This window comes from Oncorhynchus masou, chromosome 12 (assembly GCF_036934945.1).
Source record: "Oncorhynchus masou masou isolate Uvic2021 chromosome 12, UVic_Omas_1.1, whole genome shotgun sequence".
NCBI classification, from domain to species: domain Eukaryota; kingdom Metazoa; phylum Chordata; class Actinopteri; order Salmoniformes; family Salmonidae; genus Oncorhynchus; species Oncorhynchus masou.
In genome coordinates, this window is record NC_088223.1 from 52,957,541 (window position 1) to 52,981,691 (window position 24,151).

At 41.9% G+C, this 24,151-nt stretch overlaps 1 protein-coding gene across 3 annotated transcripts in view; it reads left to right on the forward strand.

Annotated features, from left to right (window-relative positions):
* Positions 1–1,433: 1,433 nt before the first annotated feature.
* Positions 1,434–24,151, forward strand: part of LOC135550386 (kelch-like protein 13) — a 91,120-nt gene continuing 68,402 nt past the window's right edge. For 2 of the 3 annotated variants that reach the window (XM_064981130.1, XM_064981131.1), the window contains exon 1: positions 1,434–1,515. The gene's annotated coding sequence lies outside the window, so the exon portion shown is untranslated. The remainder of the gene's footprint in view (positions 1,516–24,151) is intronic. The other variant, XM_064981134.1, reaches the window with a different exon arrangement.

Consider the following 24,151-nt stretch of genomic DNA (forward strand, 5'->3'; position numbering starts at 1 on the left):
ATCTTTTTAAGTGGGAGAACTTGCACAATTGGTGGCTGACTAAATACTTTTTTTGCCCCACTGTAAATACTATGCATGCCAGTCTGTCTTGGCTAAGAGTTGAGGAGCGACTGACCTCATCACTTCTTCTTTTTGTAAGGAACATTAATGTGTTGAAAATCCCAAATTGTTTGCATAGTCAACTTAGACACAGCTCTGACACACACACTTACCCCACCAGACATGCCACAAGGGCTTTTTTCACAGTCCCCAAATCTAGAACAAATTCAAGAAAGCATACAGTACTATATAGAGCCATTACCACATGGAACTCCGTTTCATCTCATATTGCTCAATTGAACAGCAAACCCGGTTTCAAAAACCAGATAAAGCGACGCCTCTCCCCTATTTGTTCTATTCAGTTTGTGTGTATATATTGATATGCAGGCTACATGTGCCTATTTTATCGATGTAGTTCTGTCCTTGAGCTGTTCTTGTCTGAGCTGTTCATGTTCTGTATTATGTAATGTTTTGTGTTTTGTGTGGACCCCAGGATTTCACTTTACTATGTTACGTCTTGTCTATGAGACCAGGCTGACAAGGCAGCCTCCAGAAACATACAATCTCTTTTCCATTAAATATACTGAACAAAGATACATAACATGTAAAGTGTTGGTTTCATGAGCTGAAATAAAAGTTTCCAGAAATTGTTAATTTGCACAAAAAGCTTATTTCTCAAAAAATGTGGGCACATATTTGTTTATATCCCTGTTAGTGAGCATTTAAGATAATCCATCCACATGACAGATGTGGTATATCAAGAAGCTGATTAAACAGCATGATCATTACACAGGTGCACCTTGTGCTGGGGACAAAAGATCCCTCTAAAATGTGCAGTTTTGTCACACAACACAATGCCACAGATGTCTCAAGTTTTGAAGGAACATGCAATGGGCATGCTGACTGCAGGAATGTCCACCAGGGCTGTTGCCAGATAATTCAATTTTCATTTCTCTACCGCATGTCGCCTCCAACTTTTTTTTAGAGAATTTGGCAGTCGTCCAACCAGTCTCACAACCACAGACCACGTGTAACCACACCAGCCCAGGACCTTAGTATTTCTGTGTGTTATGAAGTCCTTTTGTGGGGAAAAACTCATTCTGATTGGCTGGGCCTGGCTCTACAGTGGGTGGACCTGGCTCCCATGTGGGTTGGCATATGATTTACACAGCCTAATTCATTTATTTCAATTGACTGATTTCCTTATATGAACTGTAACTCAGTAAAATCTTTGAATTTGTTGCGTTTATTCTTTTGTTCAGTATAGTTTTCATTTAAACTGGTACCTGGCTCACTCCCGGGAGACAGCCCGGTTCCAAAACGAATGCGATCCATTTTCGCCGGTGCAAGATTCGTCTACCGGGGCCGGATTAATCGAATCCCCTCATTTGTTATGCTGGAGGCGGACCTTAGTGAGATCCATGAGTGGATTTGAGGGTTTAAGAAGAAAAATAGGAACGTATCACGTAGTTGCAGGTAGGAATTTCGCCATTTAATAGCTGAGTGTATTTTATATGTAAGCAGTTGAATATAACATAAAACGCAACCCAAAGTTGCCAATTATGGTTAACTAACGTTAGCTAGAGAAGTAAGTAGCTTCAGATGAAGCTCGCTAGCTAGCTATGTTGACTGGTAGCCATGCTGTATGGTTTGAGCTGTCTTTCCATCAAATTATCTCTCCCGGCGACTTGGTATAAATTGATACTGCGTAACAGGTTTAAACAAACCACGATATATAGCTAGCTAGGTTAAAATACGTTCCACATGTCTTTATTATTGCCCTGATGTAAACATTTCACCTGTTGTTTACGAAGTAACGTTATGTGGTGAATCCATTTGATTTGAACGTTAGCAAGCTTTTCACTTGCTTCACCATGAATGTTTGTAATACATATTTGTTGTAACTTGCTAATGCTAGCTAGGCAGCCTATAGCTATAACGTTAGTTAGCTAACGCTCAGCTTTTCAGAGCAGTGGTGGGCTTGCTAGGTAGCTAAACAATTAGCAAGCAAACGTTAGTCTGCTAAATTTCCAAAGTTTACAATAAATGTCCTACATGCAATGGCTATCCGGACTATCCTGTGTATACAGGGCTCAGCTGTGAAAGAGACCTTCGTCTCAACATAACTCTGTTAAAATAAAGGTGACATTAAAAAAATCATGGGTTCCTTTGCGGCTAAGGGACGGGACTAATAGTTAACATTGGACTGACTGTACAGCAGCTAGCTCGTTAATGTTATCTGTTTGGTTCGCTAGTATAAACGCCGGTGAAGCATAGCATGGAGAATGATGAGATTTACCCAGTCACGAAGAAGCGTGAGATTTGAGAAACAAGCTGTGGATAAGAATATGAAATTGAAACTATGATATCGAGTGGGCGCTGTCCCTTAATTTCTCCAGTTTCAGATGACAGTCTAGCTAGACACCTCGCTGCTCCTCGTCTCTGGAATTGACTGACACATTTAGCGAATGATCTTGAACATCTGAAATGTGGCCCACTCAATTGCTATGCACAGTTTGTACAGCATCCGTCAGAAGGCCTTCTCATGTTAATGATTTGTTTGTAATTTAATGTTGGTCTAGGTGGTGGATGTATTTACTGAAATAGGTGGTGTCATGGGGTTTCAAATCAAAATCCAATTTTTTTTGGTCACACAAAAATGACACTCATAGGACTTCATGTTACACCGATGTTATTTCTGGTGTAGCGAAATGCTTGAATTCCTAGCTCCAACAGTGTAGTAGTATTTAACAATACACATACCTCAAAGTAAAATAATGGAATTAAGAAATGTCTAAATATTAGGACGAGCAATTTTGAATAGAGTATATACATATGAAATGAGAAACTGTATGTAAACATTATTGAAGTGACCAGTGGTTATATGTTTATGTACATAGGGCAGCAGCCTCGAAGGTGCAGGGTTGCGTATCCGGGTGGTAGCTGGCTAGTGACAGTAACTAAGTTCAGGGCAGGGTACTGGGTGGAGGCTGGCTGGTGATGGCTATTTAACAGTCTGATGGCCTGGAGATAGAATCTGTTTTTCAGTCTCTCAGACCTAGCTTTGATGCACATGTACTAGAGGTTGACCGATTATGATTTTTCAATTCCGATACCGATTATTGGAGGACAAAAAAGCCAATACCGATTAATCGGCCGATTTTTCAAATGTATTTGTAATAATGACAATTACAACAATACAGAATGGACACTTATTTGAACTTAATATAATACATCAATAAAATCAATTTAGCCTCAAATAAATAATGAAACAAGTTCAATTTGCTTTAAATAATGCAAAAACAAAGTGTTGGAGAAGATGGTAAAAGTGCTATATATGTGCCATGTAAGAAAGCTTATGTTAAAGTTCCTTGCTCAGAACATGAGAACATATGGTGGTTCCTTTTAACATGAGTCTTCAATATTCCCAGGTAAGAAGTTTTAGGTTGTAGTTATTATAGGTTTATTTCTCTCTATACCATTTGTATTTAATATACCTTTGACTATTGGATGTTCTTATAGGCACTTTAGTATTGCCAGTGTAACAGTATAGCTTCTGTACCTCTCCTCGCTCCTCCCTGGGCTCGAACCAGGAACACAACGACAACAGCCACCCTCGAAGCAGCGTTACCCATGCAGAGCAAGGGGGATAACTACTCCAAGTCTCAGAGCGAGTGAAGTTTGAAACGCTATTAGCGCATACCCCGCTAACTAGCTAGCCATTTCACATCGGTTACACAAGCCTAATCTCGGGAGTTTGTAGGCTTGAAGTCAAACAATAGGGCTGCTGGCAAAATGCACGAAAGTGCTGTTTGAATGAATGCTTATGAGCCTGCTGGTGCTTCCCATCGCTCAGTCAGACTGCTCTATCAAATCATAGACTTAATTATAACATAATAACACACAGAAATGCGAGCCTTAGGTCATTAATATGGTCGAATCCGGAAACTATCATCTCGAAAACGAGACGTTTATTCTTTCAGTGAAATACAGAACCGTTCCTTATTTTATCTAACGGGTGGCATCCATCAGTCTAAATATTCCTGTTACATTGCACAACCTTCAATGTTATGTCATAATTACGTAAAATTATGGGAAATTAGTTCGCAATGAGCCAGGTGGCCCAAACTGTTGCATATACCCTGACTCTGCGTGCAATGAACGCAAGAGAAGTGACACAATTTCACCTGGTTAATATTGCCTGCTCACCTGGATTTCTTTTAGCTAAATATGCAGGTTTGTGTATTGATTTTAAGGAAGGCATTGGTGTTTATGGTTAGGTACACGTTGGAGCAACGACTGTCCTTTTTCGCAAATGCGCACTGCATTGATTATATGCAACGCAGGACACGCTAGATAAACTCGTAACGTCATCAACCGTGTGTAGTTATAACTAGTGATTATGATTGATTAAGTTTAATGCTAGCTAGCAACTTACCATGGCTTCTTACTGCATTCGCGTAACAGGCGGGCTCCTCGTGAGGCAGGTGGCGTTGGACTAGTTAACTATACGTTTGCAAGATTGAATCCCTGATCTGACAAGGTAAAAATCTGTCGTTCTGCCCCTGAACAAGGCAGTTAACCCACCGTTCCTAGGCTGTCGTTGAAAATAAGAATGTGTTCTTAACTGACTTTCCCAGTTAAATAAAGATTAAATAAAGGTGTAAAAAAAAATCAGATTATGAAAACTTGAAATCGGCCCTAATTAATCGGCCATTCCGATTAATCGGTCGACCTCTAACATGTACTGACTTTACCTTCTGGATGATAGTGGGGTGAACAGGCTGTGGTTTGTGTGGTTGATGTCTTTGAGGATCTTTTTGGCCTTCCTGTGACATCGTGTGCTGTAGGTGTCCTAGAGGGCAGGCAGTGTGCCCCCGGTGATTCGTCGGGCAGACCGCACCACCCTCTGGAGATTCCTGCGGTTGCGGGCGGTGCAGGTGCCGTACCAGACAGTGATACAGCCAAACTCTCAATGGTGCATCTGTCAAAGTTTGTGAGGGTCTTAGGGGCCAAGCCAAATTTATTCAGCCTCCTGAGGTTGAAGAAACGTGTGGGTGGACCATTTGATCGTCAGTGATGTGTACACAGAGGAACTTGAAGGGTTTTACCTTCTCCATTGCAGTCCCGTCGATTGGGATGAAGGTGTGCTCCCGTTGCTGTCTTCTACAGTCCATGATCAGCTCCTAAATGTTGTTGATAGAGGTTATTTTCCTGGCACCACTCAGCCTACAGGGAGGAGGTGAGAACCCTGGCAATCTCATCATTGTCAGTAATCAGGCCTACTACTGTTGTCATCTGCGAACTAGATGATTGAGTTGGAGGCGTGCATGGCCACGCAGTCATGGGTGAACAGGGAGTACAGGTGAGGGCTGAGCACGGACCCTTGTTGGGCACCTGTGGTGAGTATCAGCGTAGTGGAGGTGTTTCCTACCTTCACAATCTGGAGGGTGGCCCATCAGGATGTCTAGGACCCAGTTGTACAGGATGGGGTTCAGACCCAGGGCCCAAGCTTAATGATGAGCTCGGAGGGCACTATGGTGTTGAAGGCTGAGCTGTCATCAATGAACAGCATTCTTACATAGGTATTCCTCTTGTCCAGATGGGATAGGGCAGTATGCCGTGCGATGGCGATTGCATCGTCTGTGGATCTATTGGGGCCGTATGCAAATTTAAGTCAAATCAGAGTTTAGCCCCAGTGATATACTGGGCCGTACGCACTACCGTCTGTAGTGCTTTGCGGTCAGAGGCCGAGCAATTGCCGTACCAGGCAGTGATGCAACCAGTGCTCAACCATGCTCTCGATGTTGCAGCTGTATATCCTTTTGAGGATCTTTGGACCCATGACAAATATTTTTAGTTTCCTGAGGGGGAATAGGCTTTGTCGTGCCCTCTTCACGACTGTCTTGTTGTGTTTGGACAAGGAAGTTTATTGTTGATGTGGACACCAAGGAACTTGAAGCTCTCAACCTGCTCCACTACAGCCCTGTCGATGAGAATGGGGGCGTGCTCGGGTCCTCCTTTTCCTGTAGTCCACAATCATCTCCTTAGTCTTGGTTACGTTGAGGGATAGGTTGTTATTCTGGCACCACCCGGCCAGGTCTCTGACCACCTCCCTATAGGCTGTCTCATTGTTGTCGGTGATCAGGCCTACCACTCTTGTGTCATCTGCAAACTTAATGATGGTGTTGGAGTCGTGCCTGGCCATGCAGTCGTGGGTGAACAGGGAGTACAGGAGGGGACTGAGCAAGCACCCCTGTGGAGCTCCAGTGTTGAGGATCAGAGTGGCAGATGTGTTGCTAGCTACCCTCACCACCTGGGGGTGGCCCGTCAGGAAGTCCAGGATACAGTTGCAGATGGGAGGTGTTTAGTCCCAGGATCCTTAGCTTAGTTATGATCTTTGAGGGTACTATGTTGTTGAACGCTAAGCTGTAGTCAATAAATAGCATTCTCACATAAGTGTTCCTTTTGTCCAGGTGGGAAAGTGCAGTATTCAGTGCAATAGATATTGCATCATCGGTGGATCTGTTTGGGCGGTATGCAAATTGGAGTGAGTCTAGGGTTTCTGGGATAATGGTGTTGATGTGAGCCATTACCAATGGCACTTCATGGCTACGGACGTGAGTGCAACAGGTCTGTAGTCATTTAGGCAGGTTGCCTTTGTGTTCTTGGGCACAGGGACTATGGTGGTCTGCTTGAAACATGTTGGTATTACAATCAGGGACATGTTGAAAATGTTAGTGAAGACACATTCCAGTTGGTCAGCACATGCCCGGAGCACACGTCCTCGTAATCCGTCTGGCCCCGCAGCCTTGTGAATGTTGACCTGTTTAAAAACTTCTTGACGCTACCCATCCCTTTCGCGGGATCATTTTCGTCAGCAACTGCTGAATAGCATAGCGCAACAGTCAAATAATATTACCAAAAAAATATTAATATTCATGAAATCACAAGTGCAATATTGCAAAACACAGCTTAGCCTTTTGTAAATCCACCTGTCTCAGATTTTGAAATGATGCTTTACAGCGAAAGCAATCCAAGCATTTGTTTAAGTTTATCGATAGCCTCGCATTGCATTATGTACACTTAGCATCAGGAAGCTTGGTCACGAAAATCAGAAAAGCAATCAAATGAATCATTTACATTTGATGATCTTCGGATGTTTTCACTCACGAGACTCCCAGTTACAGAACAAATGTTCCTTTTGTTCCATAAAGATTATTATATGCCCAAAATACCAACGTTTGTTTGTTGCGTTATGTTCAGAAATCCACAGGAAAGAGCGGTCACGACAACGCAGACATATATTCCAAATAATATCCATAATGTCCACAGAAACATGTCAAATGTTTTTTATAATCAATCATCGTGTTGTTTTTAAAATATATATTAGATAATATATCAACCGAGTGTGTAGGTTTTTCAATAACAGCGGGAGGAACATTGGCGGCTTTACTCTGTCGCGCAAAAACTCACTCTGAGAGCCCCCACCTATCCACTTGCGCTCATTTTTCAAAATAAAAGCCTGAAACTATGTCTAAAGACTGTTGACACGTTAGGGAAGCCATAGAAAAAGGAATCTGGTTGGTATCCCTTTAAATGGAGGATAGGCTTGCATAGGAACAGAGTTTTAAAATAAGAGGCACTTCCTGATTGGATTTTTCTCAGGCTTTCGCCTGCAATATCAGTTCTGTTATACTCACAGACAATATTTTGACAGTTTTGGAAACTTTTGTGTTTTCTATCCTTATCTGACAATTATATGCATATTCTAGTTTCTGGGGCTGAGAAATAGGCAGTTTCAAATGGGTACGTTTTTTAGCCAAAAATGAAAATACTGCCCCCTACACACAAGGTTAACTAGCCTCGCTAAGAACTTCATGAAGACAGAAGTGAGTGGTATGGGGCGATATTCATTTAGTTCAGTTACCTTTTGCTTTCTTGGGTGCAGGAACAATGGTGGACATCTTGAAGCATGTGGAGATAGCAGTGTTGGATGGGTAGAGTTTGAATATGTCTGTAAACACTCCAGCCAGCTGGTCTGCGCATGCTCAAAGTATGTAACTAGAGATGCCGACTGGGCAGGCAGCCTTTAAAATATATATATATATATATTTTTTTAAATTTATTTATTTATTTAACCAGGTAGGCTAGTTGAGAACAAGTTCTCATTTACAACTGTGACCTGGCCAAGATAAAGCCAAGCAGTGCAACACAATCTGAGTTACACATGGAATACACAAATATTCAGTCAATAATACAATAGAAAAAGTTTATATACAGTGTGTGCAAATGAGGTAGGATAACAGAGGTAAGGCAATAAGTAAACAAATAAAACTTGCGAGGGTTAACACGGTTAAGTATCTTACTCACATCGGCCAAGCAGAACGAAAGCCCCCATCCTCAGGAGCAGGCCGTGTCTGTGGCACTGTGTTATTCTCAAAGCGGGCAAAGAGGATTTTTAGCTTGTTCGGGAGCACCATCACGTTTGGGATGGTGTTCTTCGGTTTGCAAGCCTCCCCCTTTTTCTTCCAAACATAATGATGGTCATTATGGTCAAACGGTTCTATTTTTGTTTCATCAGAAGACATTTCTCCAAAAAGTACTGTCTTTGTTCCCATGTGCAGTTGCAAACCGTAGTCTGGCTTTTTCATGTCAGTTTTGGAGCAGTGGCTTCTTCCTTGCTGAGCGGCCTTTCAGGTTATGTCGATATAGGACTCGTTTTACAGTGGATATGCCTGTTTCCTCCAGCATCTTCACAAGGTCCTTTGCTGTTGTTCTGGGATTGATTTGCACTTTTCACACCAAAGTACGTTCATCTCTAGGTGACAGAACGTGTCTCCTTCCTGAGCGGTTATGACGGCTGCGTGCTCCCATGGTGTTTATACTTGCGTACGATTGTTTGTACAGATGAACATGGTACCTTCAGGCCAATTACCTTTGGAAATTGCTCTCAAGGATGAACCAGTCTTGTAGAGGTCTAAAAAAAAATACTTCTGAGGGTTTTGTTGAATTTATTTAGATTTTCCCATGATGTCAAGCAAAGAGGCACTGAGTTTGAAGGTAGGCCTTGAAATACATCCACAGGTACACCTCCAAATAGCCTCCATCGTTAGATGCTTTTTTCTCTTTCATGTCACTTTATACACCGCAGATCCCCTTCTAAACATAGAATCACATGGTTTCTTTGTCTCTTTGTAACGTCTAACTTCAGAACAAAGGTGACTACAAATACTAAGTTGTAAATGTCTTTGCAATTGATACACACAAGCGACGTGTTCAAAAATATGCTTCAAATGAAACTCGAGATGACTGCATTAAAATATAAAAACAGTAGGCTATACGCCGATTTCAATCATATTGAAATACATTTCATGTTCAATCGAGTTATATTTTGATATTGCAATTTGTCCCAATACATTTCATGATGTGTAGCCTAAATCGGTGATTTAGCGATTATTATTATTTGGGAATAAGCAGCCTCAATATTTGCTGATTTAGATGGTCATATCTTTCTAAGAGCTAATCCGTCATCAGTATTGTGAATTAATTATAATGTTAAGTAAAGATTTGAATGGACAATGTTGATCCGAGAGCAGCGCTTCCTTTCTTTGGATCCTATCAGTATGGACACTTGCTCCAACAACGCACCTAGTGACTGTTCTCCCTGTATAGTGTTTTGTTAAACACATGTTACATCCTGGCTGTTGTAGGAAAGATGCACCCTAAACACTTGTGAGCCAAAGCTCCATCGCTTTTGAGAAACCGTGCCGAGGGTGTTAGAGAAAGACACGTCATAGTCAACATCTCTAATGCACAGATACTGGGGCAGGTTATTAAAGGCTAACCAGACTTAATATTTTTTTCCCTCTGTTTGCCATATTGGATGTTTTTTTGGGACTACTGTATTGTGTGACTGGAGGAAATAGGCTACACAGTGTTCACAGTTAAACGAAGGGCCCTTGGCACTTACCTGCTACAAATATCAAGTAATGTGCCGTTAGTGACTATGTTGTCAGGATACTGAAGGACATGTTTTAAAGAGGGCCACTGCTTGGATTTTTTATTTTTTTGTCTTGGTTGAACCTTGTTTACTTTGTCCCATTGATGGCCTAGTAGTTTAGTGTTAGAAGGTTGTCCTTTCCTGTCTCAGCCTTACTTATAAGCATGTCCTCAGATGGAAACTTTCAAGATCAGGAGGCATTTCATTTTCTTTGCAAGATGCCAGAGAATTAACTTTCAGTCCTGCTTGGATATTTAGGCGAATAGAGTCCCGAGTCATTTCCAATCAATTGCATTTAGGGTAGACTAGAGTACAATCATGACCCAGCCCTTGTTTCACTGCGGATATGACAGTGCCTATGAGAGGTCGACCGATTATGATTTTTGAACGCCAATACCGATTATTGGAGGACCAAAAAAGCCAATACCGATTTAAATTGGCCGATTTTAAGAATATATATAAAAAATTAATATTTGTAATAATGACAATTACAACAATACTGAATTAACACTTATTTGAACTTAATATAATAAATCAATAAAATCAATTTAGCCTCAAGTAGATAATGAAACATGTTCAATTTGGTTTAAATAATGCAAAAACAAAGTAAAAGTGCAATATGTGCTATGTAAGAAAGCTAACGTTTCAGTTCCTTGCTCAGAACATGAGAACATATGAAAGCTGGTGGTTCCTTTTAACATGAGTCTTCAATATTCCCAGGTAAGAAGTTTTAGGTTGTAGTTATTATAGGACTATTTCCCGCTATACCATTTGTATTTCATTAACCTTTGACTATTGGATGTTCTTGTAGGCACTTTAGTATTGCCAGTGTAACAGTATAGCTTCCATCCCTCTCCTCGCTCCTCCTTGGGCTCGAACCAGCAACACAACGACAACGGCCACCACATCGAAGCAGCGTTACCCATGCAGAGCAAGGGAAACAACCACCCCAAGGCTCAGAGCGAGTGAAGTTTGAAACGCTATTAGCGCGTGCTAACTTGCCAGCCATTTCACTTCGGTCACACCAGCCTCATCTCGGGAGTTGATAGGTTTGAAGTCATAAACAGCGCAATCCTTGACGCACAATGAAGAGCTGCTGGCAAAACGCATGAAAGTGCTGTTTGAATGAATGCTTATGAGCCTGCCTACCACCGCTAAGTCAGATATTTAGATACTTATGCTTGTATGCTCAGTCAGATTATATGCAACCCAGGACACGCTCAATAATATCTAGTAATATCATCAACCATGTGTAGTTAACTAGTGATTATGATTGATTGTTTTTTATAAGATAAGTTTAATGCTAGCTAGCAACTTACCTTGGCTTACTGCATTTGCGTAACAGGCAGTCTCCTTGTGGAGTGCAGCGAGAGAGAGGCAGGTCGTTATTGCGTTGGACTAGTTAACTGTAAGGTTGCAAGATTGGTTCCCCGAGCTGACAAGGTGAAAATCTGTCTTTCTTCCCCTGAACGAGGCAGTTAACCCACCGTTCCTAGGCCGTCATTGAAAATAAGAATGTGTTCTTAACTGACTTGCCTAGTTAAACAAAGATTAAATAAAGGTGTAAAAAAATAAACTAATAATCGGTAACTCGGCGCCCAAAAATACCGATTTCCAATTGTTGTGAAAACTTGAAATCGGCCCTAATTAATCGGCCATTCCGATTAATCGGTCGACTTCTAGTGCCTACTTTAATATACTCCTGACTAGTAGTAAGAAGAGTTGTGTAACTCATTGAAGACCCAAATGCAGCTGTTTTTATATAAATATTAAATAATTTATGGGTAACAATTACAGTGTATTTGTAAAGTGTTCAGACCCCTTGACTTTTGTTACGTTACAGCGTTATTCTAAAATGAATTAAATAAAAGGCACACACCTACATATGTAAAGGTCCAACAGTTGACAGTGCCTGTCAAAGCAAAAACCATGCCATGAGGTTAAAGGAATTGTCCGTAGAGCTCAAAGACAGGATTGTGTCGGGGCACAGATCTGGGGAAGGCTACTAAACATTTCTGCAGCATTGAAGGTTCCGAAGGACACAGTGGCCTCCATCATTCTTAAATGGAAGAAGTTTGGAACCACCAAGTCTCTTCCTAGAGCTGGCCGCCTGGCCAAACTTAGCAATCGGGGGAGAGGGGCCTTGGTCAAGGAGATGACCAAGAACCTTATGGTCTCTCTGACAGAGTTCCTCTGTGGAGATGGGAGAACCTTCCAGAAGGACAACTATCTATGCAGCACTCCACCAATCAGACCTTTGTGGTAGAGTGGCAGGGAGTCTAGTCAGGATCGAGGCAAAGATGAACAGAGGATAGATAGATCCAAAATGAAAACCTGCTCCAGAGTGCTCAGGTCCTCAGAATGGGATGAATGTTCACCTTCCAACAGGACAACAACCCTAAGCACACAGCCAAGACAATGCAGGAGTGGCTTTGGGACAAGTCTCTGAATGTCCTTGAGTGGTCCAGCCAGAGCCTGGACTTGAACACGATTGAACATCTCTGGAAAGACCTGAAAATAGCTGTGCATCAATGCTCCCCATGCAACCTGACAGAGCTCGATAGGATCTGCAGAAAAGAATGGGAGAAACTCCCCAAATACAGGTGTGCCAAGCTTGTAGTGTCATACCCAAGAAGACTCGAGGCTGTAATCTATGCCAAAGGTAGATGTATGTATGTACATACATACATACATACATACATACATACATACATACATACATACATACATACATACATACATACATACATACATACATACATACATACAGTGGGGCAAAAAAAGTATTTAGTCAGCCACCAATTGTGCAAGTTCTCCCACTTAAAAAGATGAGAGGCCTGTAAATTTCATCATAGGTACACTTCAACTATGACAGACAAAATGAGAGAAAAAAAATCCAGAAAATCACATTGTAGGATTTGTAATAAATTTATTTGCAAATTATGGTGGAAAATAACTATTTGGTCACCTACAAACAAGAAAGATTTCTGGCTCAAGACAATCAGTGGTCATTGGGTTAAAATACAGTCAATCAACGAAACAGTGGTCATATCATTGGTGCACAGTGATGTCATTACTTGTCTTCAAATCGGTTTCTTTCAGTCAATACGTCCCGCGAAATGGCCCATCACGTTTGGTTGTATTACACAACAAACCAGTTGATTGCAATGAAACCAAACATGACTGGAGAAGTCACGTTTTGTTTGGGTATTTACCCTCGAATGTGTCATCGAAAATGGAATGAGACAGAATTCACGACACAAGCGGTTCACAAAATGTTTTGTGTTAGGCTATAAAAACAGATTTTGTCAAAAGAAATCATTCATTGTGTAACAATTGGGATTGCAAACAGACAAAGATCGTCAAAGGTAAACAATTTATTTTAATGCAGTTTGATTTTGTTACGCCTGTGCTGTTTTTTTTTTATGGGGCTCTATGCTCAGATAATCGCATCGTATTATTTCGCAGTAAATGCTTTTTTAAAATCTGACAACGCAGTTGGATTAGTAAGATTCTAAGCTTTCGATACATGTGAGACACTTGTATTTTCATGAATGTTTAATATGACTATTTATGTAGCGGTCACCGTATGTTGTGGAATTTCAGCCCGCTACAGGGTTCCGTGCGCAGAGAGGTTAACAAAGCATGGGGATGTCACCATAAAAAAGCTGACACTCCCACACATGCAAACCTGTTGATTTTTAAATATATTTTCAACCAACAACTATCAGGAGATGTGACTGATCACATTCTTCACACTTTTACAGTGTTAGTTTCATCAGCAGTTGTACAATTAGGTCCGGGACGATACCAGTATCGGGATACTCGTTAGTATCATAGGAAGGAAACAATACACAAAGCAGATTTAGCTTCTTTAGGAAAACAGTCCTCATGTTGAAAACAAACATTGTTATCCTCCAGAGTCACGTATTTGTTTTCCAAGATATAGCACACAGTATTTTACTTACAGCAGGTTTTTAAAGGATCATCAAGTTTGGTCTGCTTGGTATTTTCATTTTTGCCATGGAAAAATATTGCAATACTGGTATCGTCCTGGTCCTATACAATTTGCCACAGGTGTTGTCACCTTAGGTATATACAGTGGGGAGAACAACATGACATAAGTATTTGATCACCTACCAACCAGTAAGAATTCCGGCTCTTACAGACCTGTTAGTTTTTCTTTAAGCCCTTTCCACAATGGCCAAGACCAGAGAGCTGTGTAAGGACATCAGGGATAAAATTGTAGACCTGCACAAGGCTGGGATGGGCTACAGGACAATAGGCAAGCAGCTTGGTGAGAAGGCAACAACTGTTGGCGCAATTATTAGAAAATGGAAGAAGTTCAAGATGACGGTCAATCACCCTCGGTCTGGGGCTCCATCTCACCTCATGGGGCATCAATGATCATGAGGAAAGTGAGGGATCAACCCAGAACTACACGGCAGGACCTGGTCAATGACCCGAAGAGAGCTGGGACCACAGTCTCAAATAAAACCATTAGTTACACACTACGCCGTCATGGATTAAAATCCTGTAGCGCACGCAAGGTCCGTCTGTCCAGGCCCGTCTGAAGTTCACCATCTGGATGATCCAGAGGAGGAATGGGAGAAGGTCATGTGGTCTGATGAGACATAAATAGAGCTTTTTGGTCTAAACTCCACTCGCCGTGTTTGGAGCAAGAAGGATGAGTACAACCCCAAGAACACCATCCCAATCGTGAGGCATGACGGTGGAAACATCATTCTTTGGGGATGCTTTTCTGCAAAGGGGACAGAACGACTGCACCGTATTGAGGGGAGGAGGGACGGGGCCATGTATCGGGAGATCTTGGCCAACAATCTCCTTCCCTTCCCTCAGTAAAAGCATTGAAGATGGGTCGTGGCTGGGTCTTGAAGCATGACAACGACCCAAAACACACAGACAGGGCAACTAAGGAGGGGCTCCGTAAGAAGCATCTCAAGGTCCTGGAGTGGCCTAGCCAGTCTCCAGACCTGAACCCAATAGAAAATCTTTGGAGGGAGCTGAAAGTCCATATTGCCCAGCGACAGCCCCGAAACCTGAAGGATCTGGAGAAGGTCTGTATGGACGAGTGGGCCAAAATCCAGTGTGTGCAAACCTGGTCAAGAACTACAGGAAACTAATCATGTCTGTAATTGCAAACAAAGGTTTCTGTACCAAATATTAAGTTCTGCTTTTCTAATGTATCAAATACTTATGTCATGCAATAAAATGCAAATTAATTACTTAAAAATCAAACAATGTGATTTTTCTGGATTTTAGATTCCGTCTCTCACAGTTGAAGTGTACCTATGATAAAAATTACAGACCTCTACATGCTTTGTAAGTAGAAAAACATGCAAAATCAGCAGTGTATCAAATACTTGTTCTCCCCACTGTAGGTAGCAGACTAGCAGCTGTATTATTAGCGCTAGTTACTAGCGCTTCACTTTCTTTCTCCTCTCTTCATATGTCCCACTGTCTGCCTAGTTCTGTGGGTTGTGAACTCTACTCACACAGGCTGTGCTGCAATTATCACCCCATCTGATATCCACTGTAATCATGACCATGCTGAACAGTGGGGTGCAGGGAGGACAGATGGCAGACAACACCCCAAAATATGAGTCTGAAATATTAATAGAAAGGCCATATGCTCATGCCGCTAATACATGGAAAAAGAGAAAGCGAGGCAGAGTTGAGCTCTGTTAACCTGGCCTGGTGGAGAGATGTTTGTATTCATGGTGTTGTATTGACAATTGACCATATCTCTCTTATTGAAGATATTTTCTAATGAAATTAACTAGGATAGATAATGAAATGAAAGTCTTAAATGTAGATTTTTGATAGACTATTTTTATGTTTTGAAACAAATGCACTGCAGGAGCGGAGTAGCTAGCCTGTTGCTTTTATGACTTTGAAACTAAACAGGGGAACAGGGTTTGGATTGGAGTCAGTCAGTGTTGGCAAGGGAGGTGACAACTGTTAAAGTAGAGTGTAGATTGGCCATTTCAGTTTGCAATCTCGCTGTCCTGAGCTTCTGCTTTTGCTTGGAGAAGTTGGATAGGACTGAACCTGTCATTCATGTTCCAAACACTTCACAAACTTTCTTTAGGCCTATTCGTATAGGCGAAGTGGGTTATGTAGTCTATACTATGTATGATGATGTATTGATGATGTATTGTCATCTTAATATCGGGTAAGCGTACCCATTAAGCCCACTTCCATCTTTGGAATAATAATAAACAAAATGCATCATACGGGATTTGTGTATTTGTTACATATCTGGAAAACTTGATTGCTGACATGCAAAACATTTTGGGACTATATTAGAGGTTGATTTTTCAACACCGATACCAATTATTGGAGGACCCAAAAAAGCTGATACCGATTAATCGGCCGATTTTATAAAATTAATCGGGCGATTTATTTATATATATATATATATGTATATAACACACTGCTATACACTGCTCAAAAAAATAAAGGGAACACTTAAACAACACAATGTAACTCCAAGTCAAGCACACTTCTGTGAAATCAAACTGTCCACTTAGGAAGCAACACTGATTGACAATAAATTTCACATGCTGTTGTGCAAATGGAATAGACAACAGGTGGAAATTATAGGCAATTAGCAAGACACCCCCAATAAAGGAGTGGTTCTGCAGGTGGTGACCACAGACCAATTTTCAGTTCCTATGCTTCCTGGCTGATGTTTTGGTCACTTTTGAATGCTGGCGGTGCTTTCACTCTAGTGGTAGCATGAGACGGAGTCTACAACCCACACAAGTGGCTCAGATAGTGCAGCTCATCCAGGATGGAACATCAATGCGAGCTGTGGCAAGAAGGTTTGCTGTGTCTGTCAGTGTAGTGTCCAGAGCATGGAGGCGCTACCAGGAGACAGGCCAGTACATCAGGAGACGTGGAGGAGGCTGTAGGAGGGCAACCCAGCAGCAGGACCGCTACCTCCACCTTTGTGCAAGGAGGAGCACTGCCAGAGCCCTGCAAAATGACCTCCAGCAGGCCACAAATGTGCATGTGTCAGCTCAAACGGTCAGAAACAGACTCCATGAGGTTGGTATGAAGACCTGACGTCCACAGGTTGTGCTTACAGCCCAACACCGTGCAGGACGTTTGGCATTTGCCAGAGAACACCAAAATTGGCAAATTCGCCACTGGCGCCCTGTGCTCTTCACAGACGAAAGCAGGTTCACACTGAGCACATGTGACAGACGTGACAGAGTCTGGAGATGCCGTGGAGAACATTCTGCTGCCTGCAACATCCTCCAGCATAACCAGTTTGGCGGTGGGTCAGTCATGGTGTGGGGTGGCATTTCTTTGGGGGGCCGCACAGCCCTCCATGTGCTCGCCAGAGGTAGCCTGACTGCCATTAGGTACCGAGATGAGATCCTCAGACCCCTTGTGAGACCATATGCTGGTGCGGTTGGCCCTGGGTTCCTCCTAATGCAAGACAATGCTAGACCTCATGAGTCAGCAGTTCCTGCAAGAGGAAGGCATTGATGCTATGGACAGGCCCGCCCGTTCCCCAGACCTGAATCCAATTGAGCACATCTGGGACATCATGTCTCGCTCCATCCACCAACGCCACGTTGCACCACAGACTGTCCAGGAGTTGGCGGATGCTTTAGTCTAGGTCTGGGAGGAGATCCCTCAGGAGACCATCCGCCACCTCATCAGGAGCATGCCCAGGCGTTGTAGGGAGGTCATACAGGTCCGTGGAGGCCACACACACTACTGAGCCTCATTTTGACTTGTTTTAAGGACATTACATCAAAGTTGGATCAGCCTGTAGTGTGGTTTTCCACTTTAATTTTGAGTGTGACTCCAAATCCAGACCGCCATGGGTTGAAAATTTGATTTCCTTTGATACATTTTGTGTGATTTTGTTGTCAGCACATTCAACTATGTAAAGAAAAATGTATTTAATAAGAATATTTAATTCATTCAGATCTAGGATGTGTTATTTTAGTGTTCCCTTTATTTGTTTGAGCAGTGTATATTTGTAATAATGACGAATACAAAAATACTGAATGAACACTTATTTTAACTTAATATAATAAAATCTATTTAGTCTCAAATAAATAATGAAATGTTAAATTTGGTGTAAATAATAAAACAAAGTGTAATATGTGCCATGTAAAAAAGCTAACGTTTAAGTTTCTTGCTCAGAGCATGGGAACATATGAAAGCTGGTGGTTCCTTTTAACATGAGTCTTCAATATTCCCAGGTAAGACGTTTTAGGTTGTAGTTATTATAGGAATTTATAGGGCTATTTCTCTCTCTACCATTTGTATTTCATATACCTTTGACTAATGGATGTTCTTGTAGGCACTATAGTTTTGCCAGCCTAATCTTGGGAGTTGATCGGCCTGAAGTCATAAACAGCGCAATGCTTGAAGCACAGCGAAGTGCTGCTATCAAATGCAGGAAAGTGCTGTTTGAATGAATGCTTATGAGTCTGCTGCTGCCTACCATGACTGTCAGACTGCTCTATCAAATATCCGATCATAGACTTAATTATAAAATAATAAGCACACAGAAATACGAGCCTTAGGTCATAATGGTCAAATCCGTAAACTATAATTTCAAAAACAAAATGTTTATTCTTTCAGAGAAATACGGAACCGTTCCGTATTTTATCGAACGGGTGGCAACCCAAAGTCTAAATATTGCTGTAACATTGCACAACCTTCAGTGTTATGTCATAATTATGTACAATTCTGGCAAATTAATTATGGTCTTTATTCGGAAGAAATGGTCGCAATGAGCCAGGTGGCCCAAACTGCTGCATATACTCTGACTCTGCTTGCACAGAACGCAAGAGAAGTGACACACAATACAATAAATTCATATTAGCAGGCAATATTAACTAAATATGCAGGGTTAAAAATATATACTTGTGTATTGATTTTAAGAAAGGCATTGATGTTTATGGTTAGGTACACATTGTTGCAACGACAGTGCTTTTTTTGCGAATGCGCTTGTTAAGTCATCACCGGTTTGGCGAAGTAGGCTGTGATTCGATGATAAATTTAACAGGTACTGCATCGGTTATATGCAACGCAGGACAAGCTAGATAAACTAGTAATATCATCAACCATGTGTAGTTAACTAGTGATTATGCTAAGATTGATTGTTTTTTATAAGATAATTTTAATCCTAGCTAGCAACTTACCTTGACTCCTTGCTGCACTCGCGTAACAGTTAGTCAGCCTGTCTCCTCGTGGAGTGTAATGTTATCAGCCATAATCGGTGTCCAAATATGCCAATTACAGATTGTTATGAAAACTTGAAATGGCACTAATTAATCGGTCAACCTCTAGACTATATCAACAATGGACTAATGAAACATATACCAAAATATCGGTTTTGGGTGAGGTTTTCCTTTAATGTTTCAACCAGTTTATACCAGTTTTTATTCTACGCCAATTGTTTTTTTATTAATACGTTAGTGACTGTTACAGTGCCTAAAGAAAGTATTCACCACCTTGACAATTTTGTTGTTACAGCATGAATTTAAAATTGATTTTGTGTCACTGGCATACCCACACTATCCCATAATGTCAAAGTGGAATAATGTTTTTAGAAATGTTAACAAATTAATTAAAAATGAAAAGCTGAAATATCTTGAGTCATTAACACGGAACCCAAACCGGCTGCGCGCCTTCGTGCATACATTTATTTTGCGCCCCCACACCAAACGCGATCATGACACGCAGGTTAAAATATCAAAACAAACTGAACCAATTATATTAATTTGGGGACAGGTCGAAAAGTATTAAACATTTATGGCAATTTAGCTAGCTAGCTTGCACTTGCTAGCTAATTTGCCCTATTTAGCTAGTTTGCTGCTGCTAGCTAATTTGTCCTGGGATATAAACATTGAGTTATTTTACCTGAAATGCACAAGGTCCTCTACTCCGCCAATTAATCTACACACAAAACGGTCAACCGAATAATTTCTAGTTATCTCTCCTCCTTCCAGGCTTTTTCTTCTCTTGACTTTATATTGCGATTGGCAAAATAATTAGGTGCATTACCGCCAGCGATATCGTTCATCTTTCAGTCACCCACGTGGGTATAACCAATGAGATGGCACGTGGGTATCTGCTTGTATAAACCAATGAGGATATGGGAGAGGCAGGACTTGCAGTGAAATCTGCGTCACAAATAGAACGGACTTCTATTTTAGCTCTTGGCAACGCAGATGCTCGTTGGTGCGCGTGAGCATTAATTGAATAATATAGATTTCTAAATTGATTTTGCAACGCTTGCGCATGCGACGCGAACAGTGTAGTCAGCCTGTAAGTATTCAACCCCTTTGTTATGGCACGCATACGTTCAGGAGTAAAAATTTGCTTAGCAAGTCACATAAGTTGCATGGTTTTTAATGACTACTCACCCAACACATACAATTATATATAAGGTCCCTCAGTCGAGCAGTGAAATTCAACCACAAAGACCAGGGAGGTTTTCCAATGCCTCGCAAAGAAAGGCAGCTATTGGTAGATGGGTGGTAAAAAAGAAGCAGACATTAAATATCCCTTTGAGCATTATTCAGTTATTAATTACACTTTGGATGGTGTATCAATACACCCAGTCACTACAAAGATACAGGCTTTCTTCCTAACTCAGTTGCCGGAGATTAAGGAAACCACTCAGGGATTTCACCCCGAGGCCAATGGTGACTTAAAAACAGTTAGAGTTTAATGGCTGTGATAGGAGAAAAATGAGGATTGATCAACAACATTGTAGTTACTGCACAATGCTAACCTAAAGGACAGAGTGAAATTCCTGCCAAAGGTGATTCTAACATGTATTGACTCTGGTGTGAATACTTAGTGTAAATGAGATATGGCTGTTTCATTTTAAATACATTTGAAAACGTTTCTAAAAACATGTTTTCACTTTGTCGTTATGGGGTATTATGTGTAGCTGGATATGGATTTTGTTCTTGATTTAAACCACTTGGAATGAATTCATTCTGTGATGTTTAAATTGAGTTCTGTATTTTCCTACCATATCATTATTGTTCTACGTAAGCCAAGTATGCTCCTATCAAGCCCGTTATGAGTTGAAACACATGGGGATTGTGTGTTTATATCCCTAATATTCAATGAACATCAGCATAAATGTTTTTTCTTCAGGTTTAGGTTAGGGCTGACCCCATTTAGTTTACTAGTCAATTGTTTGGTTGATAGGCTGTTTGCCGACCGAGATTTGTTTAGTCGAGCAGTCGCAAAACATTTCCATGGTGTATAAGACACCTGTCTGATTCGCGTTTGTCTCAGTGGACTAAACCATTGGGGAGGCCGTCGGGGTGGCACAGTCCATCACTAAGTGAAATTGCATATGGTTATATTATGTAAAAAATAATGGTGCAACAACAATAAATCTATTTTATAACAAATTATCTTTCTCCTGTGTTGGATACCGTCGTTATCCGGGGTTCTGAAACATAATCTTCCGTGCGCCGTAGAATTGGCATCTTTCCCCATGTTGGTATGTGCATAATAGGAAAATTAACCAGCATATTGGGATTGAGAACAATGCGTGGGAGTCAGCAGAGATGAGGAAACAGCCCTTGCCTTAGCCTAATTGAGAGTGAGGAAACCCCAACTTAATTAGCTCTATAATCAATAGCATAGCTATTAAATGTGCCATATACAGTGCCTTCGGAAAGTATTCAGACCCCTTGACTTTTTCCACATTTTGTTGCATTACAGCCTTATTCTAAAATTGATTAAATTGTTTTATCCACATCAACACAATACCCCATAATGACAAAGGAAAAACAGGTTTTTAGAAATTTTTGCAAATTTATAAAAAATGTGAACTGAAATATTACATTTACTTTCGTATTCAGACCCTTTACTCAGAACTTTGTTGAAGCACCTTTGGCAGCGATTACCGCTTTGACTCTTCTTGGGTATGACGCTACAAGCTTGGCACACCTGTATTACGGGAATTTCTCCAATTCTTCTATGCAGATCCTCTCAAGCTTTGTCAGGTTAGATGAGGAGCGTTGCTGCACAGCTATTTTCAGGTCTCTCAAGAGATGTCAGATCGGGTTCAAGTCCGGGCTCTGGCTGTGCCACTCAAGGACATTCAGAGACCTGTCCCGAAGCCACTTCTGCATTGTTTTGGCTGTGTGCTTAGGGTCATTGTCCTGTTGGAAGGCGAACCTTCACCCCAGTATGAGTGCTCTGGAGCAGGTTTTCATCAAGGATCTCTCTACTTTGCTCCGTTCATCTTTGCCTATATCCTGACTTGTCTTGGGGACCATCAATGCTGCATAAATGTTTTGGTACCATTCCCCAGATATGTGCCTCGACACAATGCTGTCTCGGAGCTCTACCGACAGTTCCTTCGACCTCATGGCTTGGTTTTTGCTCTGACATGCACTGTCAACTGTGTGACCTTTATATAGACTGGTGTGTGCATTTCCAAGTCATGTCCAATCATTTGAATTTACCAATTTACCACTCATATCAATTTGTAGAAAAATCTCAAGGATGATCAATGGAAACAGGATGCACCTGAGCTCAACTTTCAATCTCAGAGCAAAGGGTTTCAGTACTTATGTAAATAAGATATTTCTGTTTTAGATTACCATTCAGCAATCAGATTTGCCAATGCTCCTTATAGGACACATCACTGCACTTTATACTCATTTGTAAACTGGTCATCTCTGTAAACCTGTCGCAAGACCCACTGGTTGATGCTTATTTATAAAACCCTCTTAGGCCTCACCCCCCCCCTCTATCCGAGATATCTACTGCACACCTCATCCTCCACATACAACACCTGTTCTGCCAGTCACATTCTGTTAAATGTCCCCAAAGCACACACATCCCTGGGTCACTCCTGTTTTCAGTTCGCTGCAGCTAGCGACTGGAACAAGCTGCAACAAACACTCAAACTGGACAGTTTGATCTCAATCTCTTCATTCATAGACTCAATCATGGACACTTACTGACAGTTGTGGCTTCTTTGTGTAATGTATTGTTGTCTCTCTCTACCTTCTTGCCATTTGTGCTGTTGTCTGTGCCCAATAATGTTACATTTACATTACATTTAAGTCATTTAGCAGACGCTCTTATCCAGAGCGACTTACAAATTGGTGAATTCACCTTCTGACATCAGTGGAACAGCCACTTTACAATAGTGCATCTAAATCATTTAAGGGGGGTGAGAAGGATTGCTTTATCCTATCCTAGGTATTCCTTGAAGAGGTGGGGTTTCAGGTGTCTCCGGAAGGTGGTGATTGACTCCGCTGTCCTGGCGTCGTGAGGGAGTTTGTTCCACCATTGGGGGCCAGAGCAGCGAACAGTTTTGACTGGGCTGAGCGGGAACTGTACTTCCTCAGTGGTAGGGAGGCAAGCAGGCCAGAGGTGGATGAACGCAGTGCCCTTGTTTGGGTGTAGGGCCTGATCAGAGCCTGGAGGTACTGCGGTGCCGTTCCCTCACAGCTCCGTAGGCAAGCACCATGGTCTTGTAGCGGATGCGAGCTTCAACTGGAAGCCAGTGGAGAGAGCGGAGGAGCGGGGTGACGTGAGAGAACTTGGGAAGGTTGAACACCAGACGGGCTGCGGCGTTCTGGATGAGTTGTAGGGGTTTAATGGCACAGGCAGGGAGCCCAGCCAAGAGCGAGTTGCAGTAATCCAGACGGGAGATGACAAGTGCCTGGATTAGGACCTGCGCCGCTTCCTGTGTGAGGCAGGGGCGTACTCTGCGGATGTTGTAGAGCATGAACCTACAGGAACGGGCCACCGCCTTGATGTTAGTTGAGAACGACAGGGTGTTGTCCAGGATCACGCCAAGGTTCTTAGCGCTCTGGGAGGAGGAAACAATGGAGTTGTCAACCGTGATGGCGAGATCATGGAACGGGCAGTCCTTCCCCGGGAGGAAGAGCAGCTCCGTCTTGCCGAGGTTCAGCTTGAGGTGGTGATCCGTCATCCACACTGATATGTCTGCCAGACATGCAGAGATGCGATTCGCCACCTGGTCATCAGAAGGGGGAAAGGAGAAGATTAATTGTGTGTCGTCTGCATAGCAATGATAGGAGAGACCATGTGAGGTTATGA